We start from the raw sequence: 23,043 nt of genomic DNA, 5'->3' as shown, positions 1-23,043 counted from the left end.
GAGTGGGGTTTTGGAAGGATCCCATCAAGGGACAATTGCACGTCAGAAATCCCTCCACTGTTCAGAGCATAGTCAGTTTCCTTCAGGTTCTGAAAGCTTTGTTCTTGCAAGAACAAATGTCTCCAAAAACTCAATATAACTTTACAAAAGGACAGCTGGGGACTTTTTTCAATAGTATGGAAATGGCCACAGCCGGATTTGTGCTATTCTTGGTTGAGGGACAAGAGCAAGAGTTTGGTATTTGTCAGACAGTAAGACTTCAAGAGAGCATTCATGACATTACTTGATTTATGAGGTTCTTGCCATAAGCCATACATGGTACAAAGCCTGAGGTGGCCATTTTTAGATAAGAGCTTTGGCCATCAGCAAATTGGACAAAGATGTAAAATCAGCAATAACTGAGGTTGCCATAGTGGCCGATGATAGGTTTCAATGAAGATGTCCTTATTAAAGCACAGACATCTGCCATGCTGTCCACCTTGGGTGGATATGGCCTACTGTTGAGGCATCCTCTCCCCCTCCTCCCTCAACCAGCAGCTTATCCTACTCTGCGTTTCCTCTGCACATTCTTCCTGTAATGCTGAAAGGAAATGAGGACCCAAACCACCGTCCCCATGACCAAGTGGCGTGTGCAGAATCTTTGAAATCAGAACAAAGTCCTGTAGCACATAGCACTGTAGACTCCAGCAACAATTCTGGAAACCAGCCAGCATGTCTTGCTCTTGTCCATCAACCATAGGTAGCACAATCCTGAGGTGGCCATTTTAAATACTATTGAAAATTAATGTCAGTTGTCTGTTGGTAATGCTATTTAGAGCTTTAGGATACATTTTCATTGCAATAACAAGGGTTTAAAAAATGTAAGCAGTTTGAGTGTGCCTATCATCATGATTGTACTTATGATTTGCATTCACAACAAGAACCAGTCAAAATCAGTCGACAACTAACTTGAAAGTAGTTGATCATATCTTGAAATGGTGTTGGTGGGGAAACCCGCAGCTGAAGGCATATTCGGTTGTGCATGTTTAAGAGAGAGTGTGAGTTGTCAAAATGATGGTGCTGGCACCAGCTCAGCATTGCACACTGACTGACATCCCAATCTGCTTATAATGCACAATTCCATTGGATGCGTTCATTGATGTCCTCACCAACATGAGATCGGGCACAGCTGGCACCAAAAGTCTGCCTATGTGTCATGGCCATTATCTTGTTGCAAAACGACACTTGTAGCACTAAAAAACATGTAATGACAGACTAAATTCCATGGTCAATACCTTTGACAATGCAGGTCACTGAAGTTGTAGTCAACATACAGCCCACAAAGCTCAGAGTTAGAAGTGAGTGCTATCACCAAGCTAACATAAAGTGGAATTGGCAATTTAACTTTGTTATATAGTCACTTAGAATGGGCATCCACCATGTTTAAAAACATCTTGCCCTTAAAGGGCCCGTGTTGTCGACGTGGGCCCAGATGTCTCGAACGTTCAAGGCCAGAATTATCTCCTACGGTACTCCTGGTGGCAGAATGCTCTTTGGCAGGGGCAGGGAACTTAATGTATCTGCACTGGGCAATTTGCATGCCAGGTCGGTGCTGGAAAGCATAGCTGTAGGCTGCCAGCAGCAAAGCCCAACGTTACACTCTTTCTAGGCTATGGGAGGTATGGGCTTTTCATCCAGTAATAGACCCGGTAACGGCTTGTGGTCAGTCACTGTGGCTGGAATTATCCGGCCATTTGCTGGCAGTGGGATTATCGGGTCCGACCGGCAGCCCACCCCCATGTGTTGGTTTCTCGGCAGCATAGGGTGGGAATTCCCATTGAGCAGCAGTGGGAATAGATAATCCCGCCACCAGCGAACGGTGTGGCAAATTCTCCATCCTCGGGGTAGCAGGGCAGACTTGCAACGGAGAATCCTGCCCAATGTTAAACTACCGATCATACACATATTGGTGGTATTTCTTCACAGCCTATATAGCCGCTCAGCCCTCCTTCTCAATCTGGGCAAAGTTCTGTAATTTAACACACCGAGGAAGGATTTGAGCTTGCTGACATTTTTGGGTGCAGGGAGGTCTTGTCTAGCCGTGACCTTTCTTTCCAAGGGATATAACCCTGTAACATCAATGCAAAATCCTAGGTACATCATTACTGAGGCCTAGATTTTGAGACAGACCCCACGTCCTGAAAGCTCTTTCATACTTCCTCTAGGCTGGCCATGTATTTTTCTGGGGTGGTGCCGGTGACTAATACGTCATCAAGGTGGACCATCACCCTGGGAATTCCCTGGAGGAGATTTTCCATCATGTGCTGGAAGATAGTATAGGTTGAAGTGATGCAAAACAGTAGTCTAGTGTATTGAAAGAAGCCTTTGTAGGTATTTATTGTGGCAAACCTTGCAAGTCCTTGTCCGACTCAAGTTGCAGATAGGCATGACTAATCTTGAATAGGTAACGCCCCTGGTCAGTTTAGCATAGATGTCCTCGCTTCAGGGAATCGGATACCAATCGATCTGGGCAGCCTGATTTATGGTCAGTTTATACTCCCCACAAATGCTTATCGAATGATTTGGCTGCAGGACAGAGACTATTGGCGCCGCCCACTCTATAAACTGAACCGGTTTGATTATGCCCAGATTTTCCAATCTCTTTAGCTCTGCTTCAACCTTCTGATGCAATATGTATGGCACTGGTTTAACTTTGAAGAAGTTAGGCGTCGAATCCAGACTAACATAGATTTTGGCTTTGATCCCAATTAATTTGGGCCAGTTTCTTGAGAAAGACAACTTGATACCCCAACATTTTCGAGGATGCCGTTGGATATTTTGAAGAATTCTAGCTAATTGAGTCTAATCTTCTGTAACCCAGTCTCTTCCCATTAAATTGGGACGATATCCTTCACGACAACCAAAGGCAGATTGGCCTCCTGCACTTTGTAGGCCACTGGTGTATTGGTGGTTCCAAGGATCTTCAAAATTTCCCTGGCTTTATGGAAAGCTTGGCTGTAGTTCTCTTCAAGTTTAGAGACATGGAGGCGGGATTCTCCGATCCCCCGCCGGGTCGGAGAATCACCGGGGGGCGGCGTAAATCCCACCCGCAGCTCCGACACCGGCTGCCGAATTCTCCGGTGCTGGTTTTTTGCCGAGGGTGGGGATCGCGCCGTGCTGGTCAGGGGCTGTTGGCAGTGGCCCCCTCCAGGCGATTCTCCGGGCTCCGATGGGCCGAGTGGCTGCCCGTTTTCGGCCAGTCCCGCCGGCGTGGATTGGACAAGATCCATACCGGCGGGACATGGCTCTGAGGGCTGAGGGCGGCCTGCGGAGTCCTCAGGGGGGCGCGTGGGGATCCAGCCCTGGGGGGGGGGGGGGGGGGGGGGGGGGGGGGGGCACGGTGGCCAGGCCTGCGATCGGGGCCCACCGATCTGTGGGCAGGCCTGTGCTGTGGGGGCACTCTTTCCCTCCGCGCCGGCCTGTGTAAAGCTCTGCGATTGCCGGCGCGGGGAAGAAACCCCCTGTGCATGCGCAGGAATCACGGCAGAACACGCTGGCGCTCCCTTGCATGCGCCAACTCGCGCCAGCCAGCTGAGGCCCTTTGGCGCCAGTTGACGCGGCGCCAACCACTCCAGCACTGGCCTAGCCCCCAGACGTGCGGAGGATTCCGCAACTTTCGGGCGGCCCGACGCCGGAGTGGTTCACGCCACTCTTTGGCACCGGTATGGCCCGCACGCTGGTTGGGGGAGAATCCCGGCCCGAATTCCTGCACAAAGAAAATGGAAAGTGTGCTCCCCCAATACAGTCACCGAAGAGGCAGTGTCGACTTCCATTTTAAGGGGTTTACCGTTTACCCTTAAGACAATTTCAATAATTGTCAACAACCGATACATTGCATGCCCTTCTTTGTGGTGTGGTTTTGACCATCTATTAAGTAAAGCTGCAGCTCTTTTTTTTCTTTTATTCATTCATGGGATGTGTGCATCACTGGCCGGGCCAGCTTTTATTGCCCATCCCTGAGGGCATTTAAGAGTCAACCACATTTCTGTGGTTTTACAGTCACATATAGGCCAGACCAGGTGAGGATGACAGATTTCCTTCCCTAAAGGACATTCGTGAACCGGATCGTTTTCCACAACAATTGACAATGGTTTCATGGTCAGCATTAGACTTACGATTCCGGAATTTTATTAAATTCAGATTTCACGATCTGCCACGGTGGGATTCAAACCTGGGTCCCCAGAGTATTCATTACCCTGGATTACTAGTCCAGTGACAGTATCATTACACCTTGCTTTCTAGACATCTGTCTAAGGCTGCAGATGTCAGGGACAGGCAAGTGAAAAAGCAGTAATTATTCCACTGTTACTGTCTGGACAGCTCTTTAGCTTCCAGGCACGGGGTGGCTGATGGGGAGCTGGGTGGGTCTCTGCTATGGGGTGGGGTTCTCTGCTATGGGGTTCCCGATTATGGGGATTCACTGATATGGGGATGTTTCTTATGGGAGGTTCTCTGCTATGGGTGGAGTTTCTCTGCTATGGAGGGGGATCTCTGATACGGGGTAGGTTCATATGTGGGGTGTTCCCTGTCATGGAGGTTCTTTGCTATGGAGGGTTTCCTATTATGGGGGGGTCTCTGGTGGGGGTGTATCTGATAGGAATCTCTGGTGAGGGTCTCTGCTGGGGGTCTCTGGTCACAGAAGCATAGAATCCTTACAGTGCAGAAATGATCCATTTGGCTCATCGATTCTGCCCAAATCTCTGAAAGGGGCCGGTTTAGCTCAGTGGCTTGATAGCTGGTTTGTGATGCAGAACAAGGCCAGCAGCGCGGGTTCAATTCCTGTACCGGCTTACCCGAACAGGCGCCTGAATGTGGCAACTTTTCACAGTAACTTCATACTTGTGACAATAAAAGATTATTATTATTACTCAGGTCCACTCCCTGATCACCCTGCCGTATCAAGAAACCCCTGAACATTCCTGGATACTAAGGGGTAATTTAGAATGGCCAATCCACCTAACCTGCACATCTTTGGAATGTGGGAGGAAACCGGAACACCCGGAGGAAACCCACACAGACACAAGGAGAACATGCAAACTCACAGAGACAGAGACCCAAGGTCAGAATTGAACATGGATCCATGGTGCTGTGAGGCAGCAGTGCTGTCACTGTGCCACCTATGAAGGGGGTCTCTGGTGGAGGGTCGTAGGGGGGGGGGGGGCGGTGTTGGGGTGGAGGATGCCCCGACTTGTCGGATGGAGGCAGGACATTGCATTGCGGGGTCGCCAGCCACCAGATCTCGCTATCGGGCCACCTGCGTAAAATGGCGGTCTGATGAAATCCCTTGCCATGCTTAAATTTGCATGGCGTGGGACACTGAATTGTTTCTGGGAGCCTCGTCCAGCACCAGCGCAAAACAGAAGTGATTCAGCCCTGGCGGGAGAACGTCCCAAACAGTGAATCCTGCCCAAGATCCTGAATGGTCTTGACAATGTGGACGTGGAAAGAATGGTTCCTCTTATGGCTGAGTCCAGAACTAGGGGAATGTAGAACTTGCAACATCAACCATGATCTTATCATGTGGTGAAGCAAGCTCGAGGGCTGAATGGTCTACTTCTGTGCCTGTTTCATATGCTCGTATGTAAAGCAGCACAGTGAATAAAAACCAACATCGCCTGAGGGATAAGACGTCTTTCTCACTCAGGGATTGATGTAAAATTCCACTATTCCCCAGTAAATATGAAGCTGCTAGTGGAATCTACTATTGGCTGTTCAATCAAACACTAAGCATATTAACCCTAGTCCCAACAGATACTCCCAAAGAGGTAGGTAGAACAAAGACAGCTAAATTGCACCATCCCTATGGGATACAGCTGTATTATACTTGAAAGATTGCAATGCTTATTATGCATCTTCTATAAACAGAATTTATGGGGGAGGAATAATGCAGGTCACGTCCATTTGAAATTAGCACTTTCCAAGGCCATTTTCAAAGATTGGAACATTATATAATTCTGTTTCGGTCAATCTTCTCTATAATGCATGCATCATTTGCATAATAATTTGTTTCGCCTTGCTTCCTCAGTTTCTGCGAGTAAGATTGCTCAGTATTTTAATTATTCATCACACATTATTCATCACACATCATACAGGGCCCTGAAGAGTAATCAGGGGTCCTGGAGTTTCTCCTGTTTCTGGGCCCCTTATTCCCCACACCCCTCTTTAAACCCCCATCGCTTCCGTTGAATGACTTCACAATGTAGTTTGGGCCCCACAGAGTAGCACAGCGCAGAAGGAGGCCATTCAGCCCATCAAGTCTGCTCCAGTCCTTTTGATGAGAAATCCAGTCAACCCCTAACCGCTCGTTCTTTACAATTGTTTTCTGGAAGTATTTTTCCGTTTTCCCTTTGAATACTAATTTGAATCTGCATCCAACACAACATCAGAGGTGGGTGGCGAATTCCATTCTTTGTGTAAAGGTTTTTCCTGTGGTGCCTCTAGTCTTTTGCTATATCTGGACCATCCAATATTGATCCTACGGCCATTGGAAACAGTTCCTATTTATTCTAGCTAAACCCTTCATAATTTTATACACCTTCATCAAATCCTTACAGGCTACTTGACTCTCAGGAAAACAACCCCAGTTTCTCTATAATCCCTTATCCCTGGAGCCATTCTAGTGAATCTTTTCTGAACCCTCTATAAAGCCTTTGCATCTTTCCCGTGCTCAGACTAGGGAGTCACAGTCACAGTGGGGTCAAACATTTTTATATAGTTGCAACAAAACCTCTTGGCTTTTGCAATCTGCCTCTATTTATAAAGCCCATCAAAAGCACAGGTTTCAGTAAGATACACTTTACAAACACAGCTTCATCACAGAAAAAAATGCATTTTGCATTGAGTGATAAATATTTCCTCACTTTTAAATTGAAACTAACCACATTTACAAATGCCCAGCATTGATGCATCTAACAGGAGAGCAAACAATTGCAGACACTGGAAATCAGAAATATAAATAGAAAATGCTGGAAAGGCTCAGCAGGGCAACACCTGTGGAGAGAGAAACTGAGTCAATGCTTCAGGTCTACGATCTGCATTAGTTCTGATGGGGATTCTCTGTCCTCTGCTTCTCTCTACACAGAGATGCTTAACAGTTCCAATGCTTCCTGCACCTATCGGAGAAAAAAAAACTAACCACTTTCTGTCAGCCCTCCAAAAAGCGATCAGACTTCTTGGGAGCCTCTCATTTCCCCTTCAGCAAGAAACCCAACAGCAGCTGCCTGGGATCTGGTTTGGGCACGGCATTAAACGTGAATTTCAAAAAAGAAAACACGAACAACTTGCTGAGCAAAACATATCAATGTCAAAGCATGAACTGATTATTTAAAAATGGTTAATGAATAAAAATGACCATTGGAATGTGCCAAGCAGCATAACTAACTGAGAAAACCTTTTTTTGCCTTTTCATTTAAGAAGCATTTTCATTAAGAAGCAGAGCTCGAGAGACAGACTAGGCCCCAAATCCTGGTCAGCAAGGAAGGGGGAGAGGGTTGGGACTGAACCAAAGGAGTTGAGATTAGCTAACACCGAAGTTGTGTTCAGTTCTGGTCCCACACACTCTGAGCTGGCCGAGGGCGAATGCATATGAAAACGAGGGGCGGAAGTGGGTTTCCTTTCAACCTGGGACCATTTCCAGCTCCTGACTCCAGTTAAAGCACTGGTGGCTTGGGAATTATTCTACCTGAACGGAAACATTGAACAACAAACTTTGAGAAGAAAATGGCCGATCTTTCTACCTTCATATGGTTTGTAAAGGAACCGGCTTAATTGTTTTTGTTTCCCAGTCTCAAGACATTTACTCTCCTACTTGCTCCAGTAATTTGTCAATACTACCTACACACATGTTCACCATCAGCATTATACAATGTGTAATAAAATATATTATTAATATATAATATTTTTAAAATATAAATTTAAAGTACCCAATTATTTTTTTCCAATTAAGGGGCAATTTAGTGTGGCCAATACACCTAACCTACACATCTTTGCGTTGCGGGTGTGAAACCCACATACAGGGAGAATGTGCAAACTGCATACAGACAGTGACCCGGGGCCGGGATTGAACCCAGGTCATCAGCGCCATAGGCAGTAGTGCTAACCACTGTGCCGCCCATTTTAATACAATATAATAAAGCTTCCAACTTTAAGAACTAAGTTAAAGTTTGTAAATAACTAATCCCTGATGAAAAAGTTCCTTCCTTTCAATTTCTTCCCATGATTGGAGCCAAATTTATCTATGCTTTCTTTGGAAATTCAAGCTGGTTTTTCTCCTTTTCAACATGTTATAACCCCCATGAGGATGAACCAATGAATCTCCCCATGAGCCTTGTGGAGTACGAGCTTCCCGATGAGGAGCCGGGAACTCTTCAGTGGTATATTGGACTTGGGACATAAATGCCGATCCAGGTAGGAACCATGCGTTTGTGCGTAGTCCCAGTTGGGACTTGGATTCTGCTTGTACCTAGTTTAATTTGACGATAAACCTTTTTTGTTGAACTCTCTTACCAAACTCCTCTGTCACCACTAAACAGCAGTTTCAAACTGATCAATTGTTTTCAATTTTATTCTTCCAACAAATTGAGCTCAAAAAGGGGTTTTGCGGCTTTCATAGGTAGAGTGGGATTGCTATTCGCAACCTACCTGCATTTGTGTAGATTGATGTGGAGGAGGCCATGAAATTTCTATCTACCTATTTCAGCTACACCGTTGTACTGTTGGCCCAACAGTACTTGTTGGCTCAGACCTGTTCCTGACTGGGACAGAGGTGTGCATTGGCACTGGTGTGCCTGTTGGGTAGATCTCCCTGGAGGTAGCCAATTAGGATGCTCTGTCCAGGAATTCTGTTGAATCAGGAACAACAGCCAAGTTTCGGAATCAGGATATTCAATGCGGCCTGTGGGTATGGCTGTCTGCCACCTGCACAGAGGGGTGATGCTGCCAGTAAGGCACTGGAACCTGGGGATCAACCTTCATGTTTAAAAAAATGGTGCCTGCAAGGCTGTAGGTTGATTTAGATGTCTGTACTGGAACTAGGGTTTTCTGACTTTAAAGCAACACAGGGGGCTGGATTCTCTGTTCCTGAGGCTAAGAGCCAGAGCCAACGGAGGATCCAAGGCATTTCACAACAGGAAAATGATTGCATGAGCCTCACCAATTCCACACGTGGCCCGTGCCGTCGGGAACTCAGCCCATCAGAGGCGGAGCATCGGGGGTGGGCTGGCTACTGACACTCCAGCGGGGATGTGACTGCACGCGGGGCGCATCCCGACAACGGTGATTTGGAGGGGGTGGAGCATCGCGACCCGGCATCAAACTGCCGCCTGCCCCGATTTTGGTGTCGGTAGCCATTCTCCGCCCCATCACCGTTCCCGATTTCGGTGTCGGGCAACGGAGAAGCCCGCCCAACGTTTCAAAAAACTAAACTGTTGTTTAGTAACCAGGGGCCCATATTGAGACAGCAAGAGTATTCAGTTCAGTTGAAAGGAGGTAACTAAGTAGCTTTCACAAAACCTGCTAGAACAGGCGGGACAATGCACATGGACAGAAAGCTAAACAACAGAGTCCCAGAAACCAGGGAATGATACGGGCAGCACGGTAGCATTGTGGATAGCACAATCGCTTCACGGCTCCAGGGTCCCAGGTTCGATTCCGGCTTGGGTCACTGTCTGTGCGGAGTCTGCACATCCTCCCCGTGTGTGCGTGGGTTTCCTCCAGGTGCTCTGGTTTCCTCCCACAGTCCAAAGATGTGCAGGTTAGGTGAATTGGCCATGATAAATTGCCCTTAGTGTCCAAAATTGCCCTTAGTGTTGGGTGGGGTTACTGGGTTATGGGGATAGGGTAGAGGTGTTGACCTTGGGTAGGATGCTCTTTCCAAGAGCCGGTGCAGACTCGATGGGCCGAATGGCCTCCTTCTGCACTGTAAATTCTATGTCTATGAGACAGAAGAAAGTTCCAGAAAGACTCTGAAGTCAAAGGAACAAAGTACAGAAATCTGGAAAAAGGATTCTGTTCGGTGACTTCAAGAACAGAGAGAGAGCAAGGCTCCCTGTTAAAGAGAGGGCTGCAAAGTGTGGCCTGTGAAGCAGTGATGTCCTGTTGGCATAGCTGAGTATCACACAGAGATTGTGTGAAAGCTTCAATGCAAGTGGCAATCCCCGGCAGAGGAATACCAGATGGAGAGGTTGAAACCTTGGAGGTGGATCCCTGGTGAAGGCATCCGAGAGAATGCATTGAGTGGGAGAAGATTCCAAAGTGCGTTCCTTGAGAGTGGAGTTTGGAAACCCTCGTGTAAAAGTCAAGAGTTCCATTGAAATCAGTTGGCTCAAGTGCGACAAGCCTCTGTTAGGAATTGGTGAGAAGCCGACCAAAGTTGAATGGGGTGTCATCTGCCACTTGGTTTCAGAGTGTAGGCTGTCTTACCAGATTTTCCCTGTTGGTTTAAATGGACTGTATACTTACTGAGAACATTAGAGTATAAGTTAGATTTTGTAACTTGTGTTACCCTTACAAATCTGCATGTATCTGTAAAATATAGTTGGGGTAAAGAAATCTTGAATCACAGTAATTCTTTCCTTGTTTAATGAATGTTTTATTTTTTTGTTGAAGTTTGATTGGAAGTCCTGTGATTCAGTTCAGGAGCCACCATCCACGTGTCCAAACAAAAGAATAAAAGTTAGAATCTGTGAAGCCAGGTTCCGTCTTGGGATGTGACTTGTCCGGTAGTAACATCAGCTGGGATCATAACAGCATCTCCTTTTGTTTCTATGTCTGTCTGTTCACTAGTTTACCTTTTCCAATCTTGCTTTAGGGCTGAAGTGTGAAGTTTTTAAGGACACTGGTGAACACACTGATGTTGAATGGTTACATGCGCCATAGAGCACTGGTGCCACCAAGTCTTACAATCAGGTTGGTCCCACAGATGCCTTGGGGAAGGCTCGTGGGGTTGAATGTAACAAAGGATGCAGAGAGTTCAGGAGAGAGGGAGCGTACACCACAACTACACAGGGTATCATTTCTCACCGTGATTGGGGATTTTTCAGTACTCTGGCTCGCACAGAAAGCTGATCGCAGAGATTCAAATATGGAAGACAGAATTCACTCGTCCTGATGCGGGTCCCAGCGATGGACCCAGGTGCATTGCCGCAAAGGGAGGGAGCGGCTGCCTGACTGTGATTATCTGGCAGCCAGCTAATTAATGTGGTAGAGCCCGGGGCCCAGCCAATTGTGCAACGGGGTGAAAGGTAATGGTCAAACTCAGCATCAGCTGATGGGGTCAGAGGTCCAGGTGCCATTTTTAAAAAGCGCCTGGACCTATCTGCAGTGACAATAAGCCAGCAGAATCGGATTTGCAGAAACAGTGAAGAACCCTCGTCCTGCAAACAGGCCTCCAGCCTCAATCTGCCCTTTTTCCACACAAAACCAGGCCTCATTATCCAGACCTCCGAGCTTCTGCTTAATTTCACCCACTTGACCTGGTCTGTGAACAGTGTGGAGCAGGGTGTGGCCAAGTGGCAAATGGTTCAGACCAGACTATGGATACTCCCATGGTTCAGCAATGCCCACCTGCTGGTTCTCCTTCAGGCTGCCCAGGAATGCCAAGAAGTGTGTTTCCCTACAAATGGCATCAGGAGACCTGTCCCCCTGACCAAGGAAGACTGGATAGAGATTACAGTGAAGGTTAGCAGGTGTGGGGGTCATGTGTGCTCACAGATGAAAAGATTAGACAAGCTTTTGTCAACTACCCTCCCTCTCCCTTTAAAACAAATCATCGTCAATACTCATATTTAATAACAGCAGGGACTGAAAAGGGGCTGGTTTAGCACACTGGGCTAAATCGCTGGCTTTTAAAGCAGACCAAGGCAGGCCAGCAGCACGGTTCAATTCCCATACCAGCCTCCCCGAACAGGCACCGGAATGTGGTGACTAGGGGCTTTTCACAGTAACTTCATTGAAGACTACTTGTGACAATAAGTGATTTTCATTTCATTTCATTTCAAATCTCAGGAGATTGGTAACCATCTATTTGCATTTACTGGCGTCTATATTAAAGGTTTAGGTGACAAAAACAAACGATAAATAGTTTATTTCTTTGGGAGGAAAGGAAAAAAAACCCTTCATTGCCTTGAATTCTCATTCACATGGGGCTGTGGAGGAATGTTTTCCGTCTGAGGCTGAATTTTGATAAAGACAGTTTCTACATTGATTTTGTCAGAAGGTACATGGAGCTAACGCTGCATCTATATTACTGACTGGCAGTTCTACAAAGCTGCCCTGCATCCTCTTTATATGGTGGAGTGGCTTCTACAGCTGTCAAATCCACACTGAAACAACCTCTAAAGTGGAAGCAAGCCTTTTCAAAGTCAGAAGCAATGACAACATGGGACAAACCACACAATATCAGAACCACTTCACTGGCTCATGTGAACATTTCACCTGCTTCGCTCTCCAGCGGCCAAGGAATCAATTAAGCTATTTTGAATTTATATTGCCATGGAGGTGTTGCTGCAACTTGGGCCTTTGTTAAATAGCTGCATCTGCTGACACCGCAGCTGCAAAGGACACAGTCCCCTCAAATGGGCTCATAGAGGAGCAGTGTCACGACATCTCAGGAAGCTGCCTGCATCAATGATGGTGCAGATTGAACAAAGATAGAAAGAAACACACAACCCTGTCTTGGTTCCCTCCCATATACTCCCACTCCATTTGCTGTTCCCTCCTGCTATCCCCTGCTCCCTTCGCCACATCCCCCACTGTCCCTCGCTTCTCCCCACTCCCTTTGCCATTCCCATTGCTACTTCCCCTGAACCCTTTGCCGCTTTCCCCCCTTGCATCTTTCATCACCCCCCCAACCCCAGAGGGACGAGGCGGTGGGCAGCAGGAGGGAGAGGGGGTGGGCAGTGGGTAGCAGGAGGGAGTGGGCGGCAGGTATTGGGTGGCAGGAGGAAGCATGCAATGACGGGCAGCAGGAGGGAGCTGGCAGTGGGCGGTAGGAGGGAGCAGCGGGTGGGCAGTGTTGTGGAGCTGGTGGCTAGCGGACAGCCCAGGGCGGTAGGTTTCAGGAAGTGGATAGTGGGTGACAGATACACAATAGTGACATAAGCAGCTGGGGAAATGACACATGCGCCATGGACGGAGTGGGAGCTGGTTTCCTTTTCCGACTTGGCTGCAGAGGGAGATATGGTCATCCTGCCTCGTTTTCATTGTTGATTTGTTGCCAACTGAGGCGGAGCAATTGGCTGCAATCAAATGATAAGTTCATAAGTTCATAAGATATAGGAGCAGGGGATGGCATGTGGCGCAGTGGTTAGCACTGGGACTGCAGCACTGAGGACCCGGGTTCAAATCCCGGCCCTGGGTCACTGTCCATGTGGAGTTTGCACATTGTCTACATGGGTTTCACCCCCACAACCCAAAGATGTGTAGGGTAGGTGGATTGGCCACGTTAAATTTCCCCTTAATAGGAAAAAAAAATAATTGGGTACTCTAAATTTATAAAAAAGATATAGGAGCAGAATTTGGCCATTTAGCTCATCGAGTCTGCTCCTCCATTCGACCATGGCTGATCTAATCCTGGCCTTAACTCCCCATTCTCCAAGGGGTTACTGGGTTACAGGGATAGGGTGGAGGGGTGGGCTTGTGTACGGTGCTCTTTCCAAGGGCCAGTGCAGACTCAATGGACCGAATGGCTTCCTTCTGCACTGTAAACTCTATGATTCTATGAACCCTTTAACCCATTACCAATTAAAAATCTGTCTAACTCTTCCTTAAATTCACTCACTGTCCCAGCATCCACCGCACTCTGGGGTAGCAAATTCCACAGATTCACAACCCTTTGGGAGCAGTAGTTACTCCTCAACTCCGTTTTAAATTTGCCACCTCTTATCCTGAGACTATGACCTCTTGTTCTAGAATGCCCCACAGGAGGAAGCACCATTCCACGTCTAAGATGTGTGGAAAACAATGACAGGAACAAACTGATCATCGTCTTTGTCAACACTGCGGATTAATTTAGAAGATTTGGGATTCAAGCCCCTGGTCAATAATACAATAACCTGGAAAACAAGAATAACATTGAAATAACAGGTGCATTAAAATTGTCTGTCCATCCTTTGGAAGAAATCTATGATTCCAACTGAGGTATGCACCAACTAATAAATGACAATTACACTTAACAAGCAGAAGACAATACGTAGTACATGATGCTTTGATATTCTGGAGTGCAACTAACTGGGGATATGCCTGCAACCCTCTGTCTGTTACACATGATTGTATGAATGGATCACTGCTCAGGTTTGTGAAGTTTGTTTTAGTAATTCAAACAGCAGAGACTGGGGTGACAACTGACATCTGATGGAAAACTGAGGGCTGAATGAAGGCTGCTTTGCCTTTGACAGGAACAGTGGGGAATTGGCAATGTAAAATCTTCCTGGGAAAAATAGTGGGGAACAACGAGATCAGCAGTGCCACTTTAGCTGTCCCAGGAACCCAGGAAATCAAAAATAAAACCCGACTTTAAAAGCAACGATGCCGTGGCCAATCCTTATCAGTAGGTATCCACAAAGAGCGGTGAGTTGATTGATTAGTTAGTCTGTTTCATTTTTTATTGCCTGGTTTGGTTAAGAAAGGGAGCACACCAGAAAAAGCTGCTGCTCTTCATTGAGTGGTGCGGAGGAATCTTTCATGTCCAGCTTGACTACTGGAATCAGCCTTAATTTTGTGTCTCTCTTGAAGGATCTGATTTGAAAGTCTATGTGGCACATGGCGCACAGTAATATCGAAACAAGAAGGAACGAGGGACTGGTTAGCACTTTGCATTAATCTGGCTCTCATAAATCTGCATATATTAGAATGTTGTATGTGAATTTGACTGTAGTCACAGTAGGTAGCATCTAATTACTATAACATTAATTAACATATAAGTGATCACAATCGTTAAATAGCTCAAATGTATAATAACATTAAAACACTGAGCATAAAATCTGTGCACATATGATGATATTTCGGGAGAAGTAGGGCTGCACTTTAATGATCATTTCATTTCTAGTCCAAGAGATTGACTTGAGGTTAGTTGACAGCTGAGTGGAGGTACAGAGTTGAATCCACCGGGGTGATTGCCTGCTGAATTATTACATGTATTGCTTTATCCTTGTCCACTCTCGTCTTCAAAGAATTCAGTATGGTTGGTCAAGCATGGCCTGTGCTCTTCATTATATTCTCAGTTTCTAGATGTTCCTCGATTAAATCTTGGTGTAAAGATTTCAATATGTTTCTTGTTACTGACATCAAGTCACTGGTCTATGGTTTCTTCGATTTGTTGTATCTCTCTTTCAAATACATCACATTAGTCAATTAAGTTCACAAAAAAAAACCAGGGTGGTAGCAGCTGTCACCATGCAAATGTATTTTATTTTGTGTGCATTGATAAAGAAAATCATTTTGCCAAACTACTATAAATAATTTCCATACTCACAAAACAGTTGAATTAATATTTTACATACTGAGCAAGATGCATCGCACGGTTATTAGAATTAGCTCGCGGTGATCACAGAAGGCTGGGTTTCATTTCTCTGAATATTAAGGTAATAGTTTGTAGTTGATTCCCTTGTATTCTTGATGTCCACATCTCTTTAAATCTCACTTCATTCTGTGCCCACTCCTGCACTTTCAAACACTTTATTGCTCTTCCTTTGTTCTCCATTTATCACAATGCTTTTTGCACACTCAACATTCCCTCATTTTAATGCCTTTGTCCATGGTAACATCCTTACTCTCTATCACTCTGATTGGTTCCCATCATTGGCTTCTCAAGGTTAAGGAGCACAGATTTAAGCATCTCTGGCACACAAATTGTATGATTCTGCATCATTAGATCTGGCTGGATCAAGCACAATCAGGCCTTGCTGTCTTTTTCAAAACCATTCATTACTTCAACACCTTGCTGAAAAGTGAGATTATCCTGAGACTGCATTTTCCATTATCAACCATCTCTTCACGACTCTCTCCGCTGCCCCCTACTCAGTTTCCTCATGAAGTTTATTGACTCTCACTGTCACTAAGACTGTCACTGAGATTATCCATTCAGCTGCCTCTGTCACTTTCCCACAAACCTCTCTGTTTCCCCACTGCCCGAGCCCTGAATCTGTGTCTTTTTCCATTTTCTATCATTCCCCTCATGCTCCCTCCAAGCTCATCTTATCCTTTGACTCCATTCTAACTAATTCACTGACGACCCAAATTCCCTTCCTGATCCTCATGCTGAGCAACATTGTGAATGGTTGCCTCTCCCCTGGTGGAGCTGGCTCGAAGGGCCAAGTGGCCTATTCCAGCTCCTGATTAATTCGTTCGTATGTAAGTTTCCATACATTGGAAAGATGCATGAGGCAGGCTCATGAGTCCCTCATTCACATCCGATTCTAGCGGGTGAGATTGACAAGCCCTATGGTCAGAGCTCCAACCCACAGAGCCTCTAAATCTCCTCGCAAGAACAACTCATCCATGTGCGTCAACATGCCACTCCTTGCTTGTGACCCCAGCCATAGAGAGGTCAATACTCCACTTCACCCGTGCAAGCTTTCAAATTATTTTGCAAGCGTGCACACAGCTTGTGTTCGCCAGAGTGTGACCCTAATTCTAATCATTACTGCATTCTCATTGAGATAAAACTTTCTATGCTGGTGAATGGTGCAGGGAATGATGCCAGGTTGCACTCTGTGAGGCTTCAACACCTTCTTCCTGCGGATTCCTGTGGACAATGGAGCAAGCCATCTTCCTGGAATGTGAGGATCTGCATTAGAGAAAAACACAGAACTAGGTTTATGGCATTCCTCTTCCCATCCCTCTCGAATATGTGTCTCCTTTCTGCCCAGTGGTTAACACCAGGCTCAGGGCCTATTCACTCTCTTCTCACTGCACTCCCGCTTCACCGCCTGTGATTGTCCAGCCAACTCCACTGCCTCCTCTGCTGGTGTGAGCAATTAAATTTCAGACACTTGTCCCCCTGTTCCCAGCTGTTGTGTGCCATTATTTCCTGCAGCCAGACGGGGAACTGAGCCGCCACAACTGACAACTGCCCCCTTTATCAGAATGTCAGCGTGGGTCTCCCCGTGTCTGCGTGGGTTTCCTCCGGGTGCTCTGGTTTCCTCCCACAGTTCAAAGATGTGCAGATTAGGTGGAGTGGCCATGCTAAATTGCCCTTCGTGTACAAAGATGTGTAGGTTAGGTTTCATGGTTACCAGGATAGGGCAGAGGAGCGGGACGAGTGCTCTTTCAGAGGATCGGTGCTGACTTGACAGGCCAAAAGACCTCCTTCTGCACTGTAGGATATCTATGATAAATTCCTCTGACAGATATTAAGGCCTGCAGGTTGTTCTGTCCATACATTAGAATTAGAATTAGAACAGTACAGCACAGAACAGGCCCTTCGGCCCTCGATGTTGTGCCGAGCAATGATCACCCTACTCAAACTCACGTATCCACCCTATACCCGTAACCCAACAACTCCCCCTTAACCTTACTTTTTAGGACACTACGGGCAATTTAGCATGGCCAATCCACCTAACCCGCACATCTTTGGACTGTGGGAGGAAACCGGAGCACCCGGAGGAAACCCACGCACACACGGGGAGGACGTGCAGACTCCGCACAGACAGTGACCCAGCCGGGAACCGAACCTGGGACCCTGGAGCTGTGAAGCATTGATGCTAACCACTATGCTACCGTGCTGCCCCAACATCTGCTCTCATAACAATTGTATATCGCTGAGCCAGCTTTGTGGACACATTCTGCCCTCACACTTTCTCACCTCCCCTCCTCGCATCCAACACTCTCTCACCAGAGGTCACCAATATCCATATGACCTTTCCTCCTCAGGACTGAGGATTTTCAGCCCCGTGATGCTTTGGAGATGCATCAGCACTTTAGCTGTAATTAGTTTTGTCTCAGCAACTGTCATGGGAGAGGTGTATTCAGAACCCCAAAATGTTTCATGGAGTTCAACCAATCCCCACCTTTAATGGATTGTTGTTTTTGAAGTACACGGCTTGTTCCCCAGGTGTAGTATTACAATTATGGACACGTGGTTTTTAAAACAAAAAAATGTTTATTCCATAAACTCAAATTAACCTTTTAAATAAACATTGGATCTCTTAACATCCCTTAGTTCAAAGATAACCCAGAAAATAATACAACACTACCCAATCCTGCAAACTGATCCTTTACACATCCAAAAGACTTCACCTTCACAAAAACAGTAACACAAGGTCACAGTTAATATATATATTTTCTGTTGGATGGCAGCGATATATCAGCTTGGTTGACTTCAGCTCCAGCACCTTGCTTTTTCTTCAGGCAGCTCACAGCCACAAAAACACAGTCACACCCAAGCTGCTGTCTCAAATTGAAACTAAAACCCAGAGCTAACCTCAAAATGGCCGAACTGAGCTCAGCTCCACCCACTCTCTGACATCACTATTTTCTTAAAGGTACATTGCTTAAACATCCATTTCTTAAAGGTACTCTCACATGACAGCAACATGACGTGGAGATGTGGGTGGGCTGAGTCAGCCAGGTCTCACATGATGAAAGGAGACCTTTGACAATATGTAAGCGCCTTGTAAGGAAATCCAAACCCTTTCCAATAAACTGGTGATATCACACAGATAAACTGAGTGGAATGAGGTGCCTCCTAGTACAGTGGTTAGCACTGTTGCTTCACAACGCCAGGGTCCTGGGTTCGATTCCCGGCTTGGGTCTCTGTCTGTGCGGAGTCTGCATGTTCTCCCCATGTCTGTGTGGGTTTCCTCCGGGTGCTCCGGTTTCCTCCCGCAAGTCCTGAAAGACGACCTGTTAGGTGAATTGGATATTCTGAATTCACCCTCAACAGGCGCCGGAGTGTGGCGACGAGGGGCTTTTCACAGTAACTTCATTGCAGTGTTAATGGAAGCCTACTTGTGACACTAATCAAGAGTATTTTTATTATTATTATTACATTCTGATACGTTTTTGCTCATTCAGTCTTTCTATTGGAATTTTTGCCTGGCACGGCACTTGCTTTATCTAACCGCAGAGCACCAGTACAAAAGAGAAGGGAAACACTGGAGACCATTGCTTCATTATAAAATCTCAGTCCTTTGGTTTGCGTACAATTTCAAATGAAAGAAATATGACAGGGAAGTGTTTTACAATATGATGATACAAGAGGATCAAATTGGTAACAATGTTTTCTGGGCTAATATTAGAGATGGTGAACAAATTGGCTTGAGAGCAACTAATGACTGCAATATACCTGATATTTAGAAGTTGTTAGTGCGATACATTTTTAAATCTTCAAAAGAATTTGACAGCTTGTCAGAATGTAGAGCTTGAGTGGGTAGCAATGAGGGAAGTTACTGTTATTTGACAAACATGAATCATTTTTATCTGATGGATTATTTATTGGATTTACCCTTCCCTTCATAATGACTAAACAATTCCACCTCCGTAAAATTGTCAGCAACCCCCCCCCCCCCCCCCCCCCCCCCCCCTTCCCCTCCCATCCTTGTTTCCCAGTCCACTTGAAGGTCAGGCTCTGACTTTTAGCCGAACCCCCTCCGCACCAGGGATCAATCTGGGGTCTCAATTTTTTTGCGATTTTCTTTAATTTTTCCACAGGACATAGATGTCGCTGCAGCATTTAGGCCAGCATTAATTGCCCATCCCTAATTGTCCTTCAGAAGATGGTGGTGAGTCGCCACCTTAAACTGTCACAGTCCATGTCATGTAGGTACACCCTCTGTGCTGTTAGGGAGCGAGCTCCAGGATTTTGGTCCAGCGACAGTGAAAGAACCATAATTTGGTTCCAAATTACAATAATAATAATCCTTATTGTCACAAGTAGGCTTACATTAACATTGCAATGAAGTTACTGTGAAAAGCCCCGAGTTGCCACACTCCGGCGCCTGTTCGGATACACTGAGGGAGAATTCAGAATGTCCAATTCACCGAACAGCACATCTTTCGGGACTTGTGGGAGTAAACCGGAGCACCGGCAGGAAACCCACGCAGACACGGGGAGAATGTGCTGCCTCCACACAGACAGTGACCCAAGCCGGGAATCAAACCTGGGACCCTGGAGCTGTGAAGCAACTGTGCTACCCACTCTTTTACCGTGCTGCCCCTGCTGGATGGCGTGTGGCTTGAAGGGGGACATGCAGGTGGTGATGTTCGTGGGCCCACCCAGTTTCAAAGCAGAGCTATGTCACGGAATCAATCTGTGGGGCAGCAATGAAAGCAGCAGGAGTCTGTTTGTGTCAGACCCCCATGACCTCTACTCGAAATTGGAAGAAAGCCTTCCCAAAAGAAAATTACAGGTCCTGTGTGGTAATTATTTGCTGGATTTGGCTCATAGTGTTAAAACCTGTTGGGGAAAGTGTATTCTTGGAGTTTAGAAAATTAGATAGGTTTGGATTGGGGATAATTTACGTATATCATCTGGGTAATCATTATTATAGTTAAATGTAAATGTTACCTTTTTTGTATGTCTTGGGCTTCATCTCTTTTCTCAAGTTTTTTTCCAAATCGCAAAATAAGTAGGTAAGAGCCGGCCTTTCTGGTTTCCCTCTGGGATTTGGGATGCTCTCGCATTGAACATCAGTGGGATACGTATCAGCATCAAAGGTATTACCGGGTCTGGAACCAATGGATGTGGATAGAATTAAACTACAAATCAGTCATGATCTTACTGAGTGGGAGAACAGACTCCAAGTATAACTATCCAAATCAAATATCTCTACATACAAAACCTGAACAAAAAGGATACTGCTGGATTGACTGGTAACTGTCTAATCAGAGAATGGTTACAACACAGAGGGAGGCCACTCATTTCTTCACATTTGCAGCATTCCTCTACAAGAGCAATTCAGCTAGTCGCACTCCCCTGCCCTTTACATTCAACCCCGCACAATTAAAAAAAATCTTCAGATAATTATCCAATTTCCTTTTGAAAGACAAAATTGAACCTGCTGTGACACTACTCTCAGGTAGTGGTTTCCACCCACTCCTAAAAATATGTTTACTTGTGTTGCCTTTGGTACTTTTACCATCATCGAAGAACTTTAGAAATAGGAGCAGGAGTACGCCATTTTGCCCCTCAAGCCTTCATAGAATTCGTACAGTGCAGAAAGAGGCCATTCGACCCATCAAGTCTGCACCGACCCTCTGAAAGAGCACCCTACCTAGGCCCAATTCCTCACCCTATCCCCATAACCCCACCTAACCTACACACCTTTGGACACTAAGGTGCAATTTAGCGTGGCCAGTCCACCTAACCATCTATAAACTATGGGACGAATCCGGAGCACCTGGAGGGAACCCACGCAGACACGGAGAGAATAATGATAATCTTTATTGTCACAAGTATGCTTACATTAACACTGCAATGAAGTAGAATGTGCAAACTCCACACAGACTGTCACCCGAGGTTGGAAATGAACCCGGTCCCGGCGTTGTGAGGCAGCAGTGCTAACCACTGTGCCACCATGCCACCTGCTCTACCCCATTCAACAAGCACTTGGCTGATCCGGCTGTGGCCATCACTTTCCTTTCCTGCCTGCACCGCCACCCACCCCCAGTCCCCCATAACCTTTGACCCCCTTGTCAATCAAAATCTGCCTAACTCAGCTTTGAATATATTCAATGACACAATCATTGGACAGGGCGGCACGGTAGCACAGTGGTTAGCACTGTTGCTTGACAGCTCCAGGGTCCCAGGTTCGAGTCCCGGCTTGGGTCACTGTCTGTGCGGAGTCTGCAAATTCTACCCGTGTCTGCGTGGGTTTCCTCTGGGTGCTCCGGTTTCCTCCCACAGTCCAAAGATGTGCAGGTTAGGTGAATTGGCCATGTTAAGTTGCCCTTAAAAAGTTAGGTGGGGTTACTGGGTTATGGGGATAGGGTGGAGGTGTGGTCTTGGGTAGAGTGCTCTTTCCAAGGGTCGGTGCAGAATCGATGTACCAAATGGCCTCCTTTGCACTGTAAATTCTATGATTTTATGATCTGCACAGCTCGACTGTCACTCTGGGACAGAGAATTCCAAGGATTACTAACCATCTGCGTGATGTGTTAGGCAGGTTGGTTCGACGTGGACTGCACTCGATGCAGGGAAGTTAGAAACAGACGTTTAACACTTGAGAAGATCCAACACTGTTTTATTCAACCAAAGAACCCACATATTCAGTTGTGGGTCGACACTATACTGATCTGACTGGTGACCTTGTAGTAGCCTGACCAGATTTACTAGCTACCGCATGGTGTTTGCACTTGCTAGCTCGTGGACTCTGACTGTCTCAGTAGCTGGGTCCCGAGAGAGCGGGAAACCTAGTGCCCTCTGGCTTTATAATGGTAGTGTCCTGTCTGGTGATTGGCTGTACTGTGTTGTATGTTTACTGGTCATCCTATGTGTCAATCACTACCTGTCTGCATCTCATTATATACATGAGTGGATATTATGACACTGAGAGATGAAATTCCTCATCATCTCTTTCTTTCGTACTCTATGCCTCTATTTAAAAAGCCTAGGATCCTTCTGCTTTTCAAACCACTTTCTCCACTTGCTCTCCTACCTTCAATGATTCCTGTACATTTAACCTAATTGTAAGAATGCACAGAACCCAGCTTTCACGAATGAACACATACAAAAGATCTTTGTCTCACTTCAATTTCTTGGAGTTGCCAAATATTTAGATTGAAAACAGATGAATATTGGTTCTAGCAGATCATCAGATTGATAGTTTTGCGAGTTGGAGGCGTGTTGGGTGAACAAAGTGTGCGGTACCTGGCTGAGTTCCCACATTATGGCACATCATTGTAGTGCAGCAAAAATACATATGCGGCTGCAAGATTTAACAGTCTGAAGCAGCTTCATTGGACAGAACAGACTCCACAGGCAGGCATGGAGTGGGTGCCCACCAGGCAGAGCAAGAGAGCTAGGCAGGCAGGGCAGGAATCTCCTGTGACCAATCTCCTGCAAAACAC

Source organism: Scyliorhinus canicula, chromosome 3 (genome assembly GCF_902713615.1).
Source record: "Scyliorhinus canicula chromosome 3, sScyCan1.1, whole genome shotgun sequence".
Classification (NCBI taxonomy): Eukaryota; Metazoa; Chordata; class Chondrichthyes; order Carcharhiniformes; family Scyliorhinidae; genus Scyliorhinus; species Scyliorhinus canicula.
The sequence above is the reverse complement of the archived record's forward strand: the minus strand, read 5'-3'. Positions refer to the sequence as shown.